Genomic DNA, 12,838 nt, shown 5'->3' on the forward strand with positions numbered 1-12,838 from the left:
ACACAAAAGGGAAACACTCTTTCAGAATAATTTTTTGTGGGAACAGTCGGCATAAGGAGGCTGCTTGCTAAAACTGCACGTAACATTACGTGTATGCAATGAAAGCATGTAATACTCATATCGCTGATATCTTCACAACCCTACTACCCCCGTGCCTTACTTTGGCATCGTGTAGAGGAAAGGTGCTATTATTATGTGCCGCATGCACAGATGGCGCCATTGTTGCACCACGCATGACGCCATCGGAGCTAAATTTAGCCTCTCGCTCGGCGTTCAGAGAGGCATAGCTCGGCAGAAAGTGTCAATACGAGCGGGAGTGGTCGCGTTTGAGAGAGCTCACTCGGCCATAGTAGGTGTAATCCATCGAACTCAAACCCGTGCTCATCGGGAGCTATAAGGCCTACAAGCGTGCAATTTGTTGCAGAAGTTTGACAGTTGGTCGGCTATGGCACCCCACATTCGACACATACAGTTCATAAATGGCGTGAACAGACGTGGGCAGCAAGACAGAGAAATGCCAATCCTCCCCCACCATCTTAGACTGTGCTGGGCCTACTATGAATAGGGAATGAGCACAATTGCAAGATTAGACCATAGCATCTCCACTAGTTGTATCATAAGTAATGCATGTACGCTTTGTAATGTGTGAATAAATGCCACATGTGTGTTGTTACGCCATTTCTGTATGCTAGCGCCCACACACCCTAAACAGAACGCACAAGATGTTTCAACTGTGACTATTATACTGCATCAAATGCGTGTTACACTGACATTAACTACGGTTAAGCTGGAACTTAGTTGAGACCCTAACACCATTATCAAACATTGAATAAAAACCTTAATGCACTTCATTTGTTACCAATGGTAAGCGCACACATAGATCGGGTTAAGGTTTTTTTTTTTTTTGCCTATGCTGGTAAGCATAGGCATTCAATTTACCCGCAGCTAGCGTGCTCATGCAACTAAAGTGTATTATTTTAAATACTACACACAATATAATCATGTAAAAGCCGTCACTGCTGCCTGTTCAAAGGTGTGAAATAAAGAAAAAAATATTTTCTTGCCGTTATAGCAATGCAGCAGGGGCGGATAAAAAATCAGCTCTTTCTGAGAAACAGCCGTGCCTGGTATTGTTTACAGTCATGTGCAGATCATTTGTTCAAAGATGCACAATCGATCGTTGTTAATGTCGTGGCACATAAAAAGCAACAATGCATTTGCCTTACGACCAATATATGTTGTACACGTACGCACAACTGGTGAAGCCATATCCACAGCCACGCTTGTGGGAAAAAGAAAGAAAAAGAACATGTTGCAACAAACTCTAGTGCAAATGACATATGTGTCGCCACCTTTCAGACTTCGAATCGTGTATTAAAAATATCCGGCTCCAAACAGCGATCTATTCGAGGAAAGGCCAATCCTTTTGGCTTGCCCAACCACACAAACCCTAAAGAATTCACACCTTAGCCTTTTGCATGATATAAAAGTTCAGGCTGTAGCAATAATAAACTGTTTGCATTAAAGCTTTAGCTTTGAGGTTTTTCAGATTGGTTTTTCAAGTTGGGTACAGAAGCTTAACAGCAATACGACCATACTTGGTAATACATATTAGTTTCCCTTTCAGTGTTCAAGTAATTCAAACATCGTAGCTAAAAAACACGGTGGATGAGAATAAAGCTGGCAGAGTTGTTCCTTTGACAAAATGTTTCAGTTTGTTTTCCTTAGGTATGCAATATTTTTAACGTTTGTTCTTTAGAAGCAAAGTTTAACATAATAAATGTTAGAGAGTGCAAAGCTCTACGAGAGTATTCAAGGCATTTCGAATACATTTTTTTTATGCGTTCAGCATTCAAAATGTTTGCTGGCCAAGATTTACATAAGTGGCAGGCGCCGAAATCTGTCCTGTAATTACCAATTCAGAACATTAACTCATTCCTTCTGTTTGAAGAAAAGCCAATCCTTTGGGCGTGCCCAACAGTGCTTTGTTTGTAGATCACACAAACTCTAAAGAATCTGCACTTTAACCCTTCTGTACAATTTAAAAGCTAAGGCTATCGCAATAACAAGTTGTTTCCATTAAATTGTCTTGTGCTATCTGCACTTAAAGCATCAAGCTGCAATATGCTATCCCTTACCACAAAAAAAAAAAAAGGGTCACCTTATATAACCAGCACATGCATAGTGGTAAGCATGTGCAAATTTGGTCGATTTGGTCTCGAATTTTCGAGACCAAATGGAAGAGGACCAGAAGAAAATGTAATACTTAATACATTTTGAATAGTTTCAGAATAGTGAGCAGGCCATTTGCATCATTACTAATATAAAACGATATTTACATCTTTGTATATTCGAATTTGGCAAGGTGCTGTTGTTAAATGGCACATTCTGAAAAACCCGACTCGAGTTGTGTCATGCTTCGCTACAAAACTTATCGTTCTTTATGTCTGCTACGGCTGCTGGGATTAAAGTTGTGACACATTAGCTCTTATTTCATGCCGCATCGCGCACAGCTGGCAATTCAAAATATTCAAAGCACCATTGTAAATATATTCATATTTACGAATAGTGACTATGAGACCAAATCGAATAGGGCAATATTCTTTTCGTTATTCAAAAGTTTCAATATTCGCACACCCCTACATTCTATAGCAAAGCAGACTCTTTGCAGACAATGAAAGTGTGTGGTTGCATCAAGGAGAGAATGTATTTATTCGTGGCTAGTTAGTGCACTGCAGGAGGTAATTTTACAGCTGAATGCACCAAGGGCAATTGACGCGAACAATGGGTACTCAAACCTGACCCAGAAAGAACACAGGGTTACCCGACGTGTTTCGAATTCAAAGCTGAAATACAAGGTCACAAGAAGGAGCGAATTCGGAGAAAAAGATCTCGTTCCAATATCCTCAAGCATGCCTGGAGAAGTTTAACCCAACAATACTCAATGATTCAGTGGATCACCCCGATGCAGTTCTTACATCCCCAAACATAGCGACTACAAAATAATGTTAAACAATGTTGTAGTGAGGCTCCAATTAATTTTTGACCACCTGGCCTACAGTAACCTTCATCAAAATACGACTGTGGTGGAACCAAACTCGTGATGTCATGCTCTGAGGCAGACCGCCACAACCACCATGGCTCATGACCCAAACAATGTAATGTCATGTGGTAGCAGACAACCTTTCGATTTGACGATACATACACTGCATGCTGTCACAAGGAGCCCATTAAAGAAAAGTTCATCAGTTTAGACTGACAAAGCATTCTTTGAAAACTCTACATTTGTTAGCTTTGCAATAATAGGTCGATTACAGAAGAAAACGAATGATAGGCAAAGTTTTTTCATTTCAAGCCACAACTCCAGTATGACGATTTCAGTCTCTTTTCTTTGTCTTTTTTTTTTTGGGGGGGGGGGGGGTTCGGGGGGAGGGATTTGGGCTGTTATGGTTCCGTGAAATTTATGGAAACTCGCCAAGGTCAGTCTTTAGCTCTGTTATAATACAATGCAGTTAATCTTCAATAAAAAATTAACTAGGCCTTAGCAGACACCACCAAAATCAACAAAACCACGGTGAGACAGTGCGGGAACTTGAAGGGAGCATTGTAACCTGTTTTTCCTTTTTCTGTCTTTTCTGCATTACCAAGCCCGCTCTCATGTTAAGAGTGCCATTTTTGGTATTGTAGAAGCATAATTTACTAAAACCTCTATAATTATTGTTCTCTTCAGCATAACTTTAAGGTGTACACACAACGAGCGATCCACTACAGGCTACTGGGATGCGATCTTGTAGCAGCTCGGGCTAGGAAAGCCAACCGTTCGCTTACCCTCGCGCAGGATTGGTTAGAATCTCACTTTTATCAAGGGCCCTGCGACAAAAGTGTGATTCTGACCAATCATGCAAGGGCCATTCTGAACCATCACAAGATTGAGCCCCTGATTTGATTGAACATGAAAGCATGCAGACGTGTCACAGACAGAGCTGCACTCCTGCAGGCACTCTTGAGTAATTCTTGAGCATCTCGATCCCAGTTTATAGCACTGATGTTAATAATGAATGAATATGACCCTGACTAGTTTACTATTCTACTGCACACCATTTCGCTGCAGACGAGATGTCAAGACCACTTTTCCCAGGCTAATTAGCTTATACAAAAACGCTCGCTGTAAGAGCAAACCCACACATCCAAGGGACAAAGTGAACAGAAACATGCATACTTGACAGATAACAAGCAAAGTTGACACGACCTTTAGTTGTGTGGAATGAAAATGAGAAATGTACCCTGTGCATCAAACAGCCTCATAAGACAGTGCTGCTATGACAATATCCTGTTATTAGCAAAATTAATTTAACTAGCAGGATACATCATAATAAAAGAAATAATAATGTGAAGCAGTGCTTTAGTGAAGCAGCTAAATAAATCCTGTGCAACTAACGGCAATGCGTATCAATGTCACTTTCATCCTATGCAGTGTGCAGCCTCATGCAACTTATGTTTATACACTAAACCGCCCACAAGCCATGCCGAAATGAAAACACCAAATCAGGCGAACGTACAGTGCGAGACATCTACGCAGCAATGTCACGAGGACGAGAACGATGTACAATGCATATCTAGCTGCATTTAAGGATTCTGCACTCGTGTCTGAGTTGACACATGCAAATTTAGAGGACTGGCCAGAACAAGAGTGGGCTCACACCCAGTGGCACATACTAAATTGACCAATCAATGATATCCATTTTTGGTGCTCAGTTACGGATTTGTAAACTTCATGCCTTTTTTTTTCTGTTCGTAAGCTTAAACAGTTTTCAACAACTTTTGTAGAAAGTTCGTAAGCTTAAACAGTTTTCAACAACTTTTGTAGAAAAGTATAAGACCCTAAATAAAAATGCTGTGTCCTAGGGTTGCCAGAATTCAGCTCTCTCTTAAGTGCAGCGAATTTCATTCAGAACAGTTCAGCAGTTGCCTCATGAGAGCATTGCTGCTTTTCGCATGTATATCTGAATAGGGAAATAGGAGTTAGTGATAAGCAGCTGCTAGGCAGCGAAAATTTTAGCAAGCTGCTTCGTTGCTGCCCTGATTAACTTTCACACCGCAGTTCCTAAAAGAATAAAGGAGAAGAGAACAATATTGAGAAGAGCATCGCTGCTATGAAAAAAGATTTAAAAATTTGGAAGTCTTGTCGCAGACTTGGCCTGGACCTGAGAATTCGTGTTATCCTTCCTTTTGGAGCCTCGACTTTTGGCTTCAGTGTCTGCGCACAACCATCCAGGATTTCCTTATCAATGGGCTAACTTCGCCTCCTTGTCAGTTGGCTGCCCTGCACTGCTTCGCAGACTCCTCAAAACTCTCATCCACATTCCTGCCATAAGCGAAGACCGGCCATTATTTTAACAGCGGAGCTGTTTAAGCTTTCCGTTTCCCCGGCGTAGCATTAGAAAAAAACTCGCCTAGCGATGACATCACTGCGCACAGCTGCGCCTCACTTCATCTGGCGATAGCCAATCAACAGCCAATAAATAGCTAAGCGATACTCGATCAATAAGAAATAAATTCCAGAAAATGCTGGGGATGACTTCGTAGTGCTTAGCCTAGCCCAAATACGTGGCCAATACCTTGCGATAGTCAATCGATAGCCAATCAATAATCGATCAATAATCAATAAATTCTGGAAAATGCTGGGGATGATTTGGTAGCGCTTAGCCTAGCCCAAATATGTGTCCAATACCTTGCGATAGCCAATCAATAGCTAATCGATAATTGATCAATAATAATTAAATTCCGGAAAAGCATAACCCATAAGGCCAGGACCAGCTAGGTGCCGATCGGCTCCGCTGTTTCTTTGGCCTTGCGTCACTAGTGCAAGCTACACTATTTTTTTTTCTTCTCCGCAGTACTACATATTGTGAGAAAATGGGTGCTGATGCGCCTTGGTGATGCTGGGCAGCAGTTCTCCAGGCTTTGGTTGCAGCTATTGTCTCGTTTCAAGGGTTGCCCCCAGCTATTGTTTTGCACCTGGCAACTTTCAGCCCAATGTTTTTGAAAAACAACGGAGCGTGTTAGAATCGGGTAGCTACAGTAATCAGACTGAGCTACGGTTATTGCTTAAAAATCCTCCTACAGCAGGCTGAATACGATCGCCGTTTTCGACAGGAGATGACTTGCGTTCAACGCGTTCACTGTCCCCTAAGCTCTGCAATGAAGACAGATGCTGCCACTAAAGGGTTCATTTTGGGGTCAGGCGCATGTGTGCCGACTGGTAAAGTTAGAATTATCCGACGAAGGCCAATTGTAGGATCGAAATAACAAAAGTTTCGGCCCATAGAAATGAATAAGCACCGGCCGGGACATTTCGGCCGAGATCGAATTAACCAAAACATTGAATTAACCGGAGTCAATTTAACGGAAGTCTACTGTTTATATACGAAGGTCATATGTGTGCAGAATACAAGTACCAGTCAACAGGCATGCTCTTGCACGCCTGTTCCGGTCATGCCTTGCATGCTGACTGACAAAGTGTGAGTAAGCATACCTCTGCTCTGCAAGAAAAAAAATTCAATATAAAACCTGAACATATAATGTTGACTCACAGCTATCTCAAAAGCACACGAACCTGTTAAAGGGACCCTGAAAGCAAATATTAAGGCAACCTTAAGTGATTGATTAATGCTAGAGAACTTCTGAGGCGCCAATATTATCGAGAACAAAGCCTTAGCAAACCAGAAATGAAGGTAAATGCCAGACAATTTGAACTCCACCGGGACATTCAAGTACTAGCGCGATGACATAGCGACTCATTACGATTGTCACTAGTATTCAACCACTCATAAAAAAATTATTGCATAGCATTACAAAACGGAAGAAAATCCTACTTATCAACTATCCGATTATTAGAAAAGACACCTTTTTACGTTATCCCTGACGATGATGCGGGTGGTCGAAAAGTTTTGTTTCGCTCGACTCTGCTCCGCCATGCTTCCGCATTTCAGTACTTCGTTATCGCGTAGGGAAGCGCAGGTTTTGCAGGCTCACGAAACTTGCACAAACTGCTAGTAGTAGAGAATGAGGCTCATCGTGATGAACGTTGAAGATCACTTTTGTGATTTGGCACGCTCTTTCCCTTCCTCTTTCGCACTGGAGGCTTTGCCTTGGCTTGGTTTCTGGCCGTGCTATTGCGTTTTGCGCAAGAAACCGTAACGCCGGGTGTCTGGTACTGTTTTACTCACTGATGACAGTAAAGGGCGTTGATGGCATATGCAACGTCACAGCCCCCTGCTTGGGGGTGTGCAATTTAAATTGTGCTAGAGGTGTGAGGACCCTTCAGACACAATTTTCTCTTAAACTGTCTTGTAATGGTATTTTAACAGTCCACGTTGACTTAATATTTACGTTTAGCGCCCTTGTAATTGAATAGCACGTTATTTTAATGAATTTCGATTTACTTCATTTTTTTTTATTTCGTATGTGCCACTCATAGGTGTATGCCGATTCTTGGCCAATCTTATGGGTACGTGACACAAGAGGTGATAGGACAACATTCATGGTGATCGTCCTGGCCCCTTAACTTATCTAAAACCAAGGTGACGTCATTTTTTTATCGGTCATCCTTAATTCTTACCTCATAATATTTAGATAATAGCCCCGTTGAACACACCACCACTTACAAATATCTTGGGATTCATTTCAAGCCCAACTTGACATGGGACCACCACATTAACCTTTTTGTCTATCTCACTTGGTATGCTTAAGAATAACCTAAAAGATCACCTATGCACTATTATAAACTCGTGTTCCTACGAGTATCCAATCATACCCATGCGTACCTAATCAAATGACTTCGAAGCACTTCGAAATCATGCTGTCAGTTTCACCTTTTCAGATTACTCACCACTACTCTAGTGTAACATATTTAAAACAATGTTCCAAGATGGAACTTCATCAGACTGTCGTGAATTCGCTCGCCTTTCACTTTTCCATAAATTATACAATCATACATCTCTGCGCAACAACATTTTTAAACCATCCTCAATTATCTTTCAGCGCTGCACATCGTCTTACACCCGTTAATTCATACCTCGAACCACAGTTGACTCGAATTATGTACTATCACATATTGCAACTGAACGTGACTTGACTAAGTATCAGGACTGTTTTGTACTGAAGCCATGTCGTACATGTATATTTTGGCATACTTGCTTGCGTACTTACTTATGTTAAAATAAGAATAAATTATGGGGTTTTACGTGCCAAAACCACGATCCGATTAGGAGGCACGCCGTAGTGGGGGACTCCGGAAATTTGGACTACCTAGGGTTCTTTAACGTGCACCTAAATCTAAGTACACGGGTGTTTTTCGCATTTCGCCCCCATCGAAATGCGGCCTTATGTTGCTAAAGCACTCTCGCCTATACTACCTATTGTATGATTATATCTTGATATGTTACCCTGTGGCTTTTTGTTTTGCTGTAGCACTTATACCCTGTAATCTTTCTGCTATCTTTTGTTTTATTTGTGAACAACTCCTTTAGTGTATGTCCCCCCCTATGTAATACCCTTCCACAAGGGACTTTAGAGGTATTCTGAATAAATAAATAATACAAAAATTGCCCAAGAGGGAAGTTGTGACCTGTGCGGTACAAAACAAACATTGCAGGAACACACTGCATATCATGAATGTAAACAAAATTGTATGCATCACTGTAAGTTATAAAGCATTTAACTAACCACTAAAGCTTCGCTTCAGATTCCAACATGTGCATTGTATCTGCATTATCTCTTTTAATTAGTCAAACCTCGATATAACGAACATGAATATAACAAATTATTGGATATAACGAAGTATAAAACATTCTTTACCAATATCAGCGTGTAGCAATATCAGCTGTTCCATATCAGTATTCCTTATAACGAATACCGGATACAACGAATTAATTTTTGTGTCAGGTGCAACTCTGTGTAACGAGGTTCAACCGTATAAAACCGAAAGTGGGATACATGTCGACGAGAATTTTGGAGGATCTGTGGAGCTATGCAGAACAGCCAGTCTACAAAGATGTGAACAAAGTTCATTCTCCAAGTGACTGTCCAGTGAAATCTCCTTTACTTTTCTTTTTCATACATTTTAATTCCTGTTCCCCATTCACTTCCCTGTCGCGTCTGTAACATGCAATTTAAAGTTTCACAGAATGATTATTTTTCAGTTGTGCTAGAACTTTGAAAATGAAGTTTGAGTTATAATTTTACTTTATTCATCCCATTCTTGGCCAATCCTCCACAGTGGGTATGAGTGATGGGTTGAAAGAATAACAATGTGTAGGAAAATGTTACAATTTGTTATTTTTCTCGAAGTGCGTTTTTCTTATGCATCTTCCGGTATTTATTAAGAATCAAGATTTAATTGCATAAAAATTGGGGAAGTATACTCCTATGAGACAGTATGGGGAATTTTGGTTAGTACTGTTTCCATGTGTTAACAACTGGGCCTTAGAAATGAAAGAATTTCTTTTCGTTGAGATTTACAGCAGTGGCAGGAATCAAAATTTGAGCAGTAATTACGAATAAGACAACTTATCAACTGATGAAGGCATCAAATTCAGCGTATCAAAAAATGATACGTGGGACTTTGCTGGGCTAAGCAGGAATCCCAATACTCGCTAGCACCACTATTCTATAAAAAAATTAGTGCAATGTCGACGTTAAAGTTCATTACAAATTTGCATTCAAGGGGTACTAAAAGAAACTTAAATCACAGAACTGCAAAGTATTTTTACCATCACTCCTTAGTTGAAAAAATTTGAATTGCTAAAGGCAAAATTTTACTTTATTTAATTGTGCCCGAGAGCCCAAGAGCCTGTAGTACGTCAGTACGGTGCTGTGCATTTCAAAGCACTATTGGTGAAGCCACTGTAGCGCAAATGAAACAAACACAAGCAACAAAGGTAACAAAATAACACCCCAGGTGCATGACCGCCTGTGGTGTCCGGTCTTATGTGCTTTATGTTTATTTTATTTGTACTACAATGGCTTCACCAACTATAAACCAACCTACCTGAAAACTTTTTGAGGGCTTTATATTTTATTCGCTTGGGTTAATATAATATGAAAGTTGCGAGTTATTTTGAGTTTCGAAGCATTCTGTTGCATTTGGGCCATTGTGGTGCAGTAATAGCTTTCAAAAGTTTCAAGTTGAATCTTTGGTTCTAGTTGAATGAAACCTATACTTCCTTTACTAATAGGCAAATAACCAGACTTGAGTGGATGCTAAAATCTATTGATGCTGGGGTGAGCTACTGCAGCAAGTTCGAGCAGCTTGCCACATGTCTATCGATTCGGAGTCTTTTCTGCAAGCCTCTTATCGCAATAGGTGTGGCTACTTTGATATTGCAGAAGTAGGTATGAATACAGCATCACTTCCATGCTCTTTTTTACCATCTCCAACTCTTTCTGGTCCAACGATTCCTGTAGGAATCGTAATGCTTTCTAGAAAAAATATGCGACAAAGAAAGACCATACATAATCTTAGAAATCCGAGAGCTAGCAATTCTAATTGCATCTGGTCAGTTTGGTGCTGCAGATAAACGTGGTTCTCAGATTTTTCACAAATGTCAATGTGATGCATCAAGGCGAGGTTAGGCCTCTGTGGTAATTTTGGAGCATGCTACCTAAGGCACTTGCCTTCGGTGGCACCATAAATGCTCTTCAAATATTTTGTGGCACCCTTACGATAGTGAATTAGTTCAAATAACTATAACCTACCCCCAATGGCTTGATTTGCAGGCAATTCACGAGAAACACCTTTGTTATGCTGCCAAAGGCTGCACATCAATTTATTTTTGAGCCTCTTCTCATTATTAGGACGTACAAAATATAAATATCTCGCGATAAAAGTCGGACCAGAAATGAGTGAGACGTGATGCAGTGTCCTTGCTGCACATGCCTAAGAGCTTGCTGGGTGCAAAAAAAAAAGAATTACGCACCCCAGTGTGTGTGCAAGCTTCGACTACGCACAGTATGATGTCATGCAAATTGTATCATGGCTTATATTAGTTGCACATAGATACACAGATATGAAGGATGGAACGCACCTGTCCAGTCCTGCTTGCACTTGTTTCTCTGTGCAAGTTTTTAGAAATTAGCTTTGGCCACTTCCCTAACTGCAATTAAATGCTGAGTAACTTTAGGACACACTTAAGGGCAAAGTGATGCCCCGAGAAAGTCCACAATTTCCTGATCAGATCATCTGTAATAACAGCGCAATGGGCAGAGCGAAGGAAACAACAATGCTGAACTTGAAGCAACAGACTGAACTATGCCCACAGATGTAGATCAACACCTCTTAGCCCCATTGTACATTCTGGTGTTACAACATTCTCCGACTTTCCCATGAAAGGCGACGGGACGCTTCATAGTAATGATTCCGTACACTAAAGAATCAACGACCTGAATCTCATCTGCTTAAATATGTGCACCCCATGTTCAAAATGCCGCCAAAAACCGAAAAATTAAGTTTTTGGCCACAATCTGTTGCTATCAAACTAGCGCATGTTAGCAAAAAATACAGCAACATGACAAAAATTAACTTCCCAATATAGGCCCCAGAGCACCTTTATAGTACATTATCTGTACACTAAAAGCAACTGCTTGAACCTTGTCAGCTTAAGCGCGTACTCCAAGTTCGAAATGCAGAAAAAAAAAAAAAAAGCGAGAGGATTAAGAAAGTCCTTGCAACTTGTTATTGCTATCTCATTAGCAGTGTGCTAGTGCTGACTATTGCAACAAAACACACAAAGACAGACAAGGCCGAGTGTTTTGTGTTTACATGTGTTGCAATATCTTGCACTAAAACGTACCCCTAGTTAAAATACACGCTCGACTAGCATGACAGTCAGCCGTTGTGCTGATTGCCGCTATGTGTTGCTTTTGGAGGTTATGCAGAAAGATGGCTTTAGTTGCACAGATTGAGTGGACGGGTATTACTTTGTCAATATGCCAAAGAACTACATTAAATTCGTCCACTTAATTAAACAAGCATTCCTTCTTCAAAATGCTGACAGAAAATATGAGGAATAAGAAAGATTTTGTCAACTCATTGTTGATGCTAGTGCTAATGCTGAAAGAATACTGCAGTGAACACATAAGAGAAATGAGTGTGTTTACGTCTATTGCAGTGTTTAGCATTAACATATAAAAGCCTGGTTAGAATGCAAGGCCAGAGAGTAGTCCCAAAATTAGCCGCCCTTATCGTTGCTACATCATGGTGGTGGGTAGGTTGCGCAACACAGTTCGTTGATGATAAAATAGTGGCTGTCCGCTTTGCAACGGTTTGGGAATGTCGAAGCGAAGCGACGTATGCCGACGCGACTTCGCAAAGTACTACGCACAACGTCACCACGTTCAACGATCAGTCGCGCGTAGCGGAGGACAGGCCGAAATGGTCACGCTCCGTAGTGCGCGAGCTGGAAAAAAGTAAGTATAAAGTGTACCGTGTCGATTCGAATATCATATCGACCACACTAGGCACGCGCGTCGCATAAAATTGGGAGGCTTTCAAGTTTCAAGCAGATATCGCTGCGTCGGGTTCATTTCTCAACGAACGCGCTTTTAAGTTGATCTAGAACGGTGTTAACTACCAGAAGTAAACGCATATAATTCACGAAAGTGCGGTGCGGCCTGGTCAAAATTATGCGCGGGTGGTGAATCGCACGTTACTTGTTTTTGCGTGCGTAGCCGTTGGCGCGATAAGTTATGTAAAAAAAAAAAGTTTTCCTTGTTTCCCGCATTTGGATAAATTTCCGTCTTAACGCATTCATTCAAACGCGCTTCCTCAAACTGCCAT

The 12,838-nt window shown here is 41.0% G+C and overlaps 1 protein-coding gene across 4 annotated transcripts in view; it reads right to left on the bottom strand.

Moving 5' to 3' along the window:
* LOC119464266 (calcineurin subunit B type 2) overlaps nt 1-12,838 on the bottom strand; it is a 37,276-nt gene that overhangs the window by 19,331 nt on the left and 5,107 nt on the right. Inside the window, exon 1 of one of the 4 annotated variants that reach the window (XR_007463375.1) lies at nt 1,065-1,181. The exons of the other annotated variants lie outside the window; for them this stretch is intronic. The gene's annotated coding sequence lies outside the window, so the exon portion shown is untranslated. Of the gene's footprint in view, nt 1-1,064; nt 1,182-12,838 lie in introns of those variants that run through there. 4 annotated transcript variants of the gene reach the window in all.

This window comes from Dermacentor silvarum, chromosome 9 (assembly GCF_013339745.2).
Source record: "Dermacentor silvarum isolate Dsil-2018 chromosome 9, BIME_Dsil_1.4, whole genome shotgun sequence".
NCBI lineage: Eukaryota > Metazoa > Arthropoda > Arachnida > Ixodida > Ixodidae > Dermacentor > Dermacentor silvarum.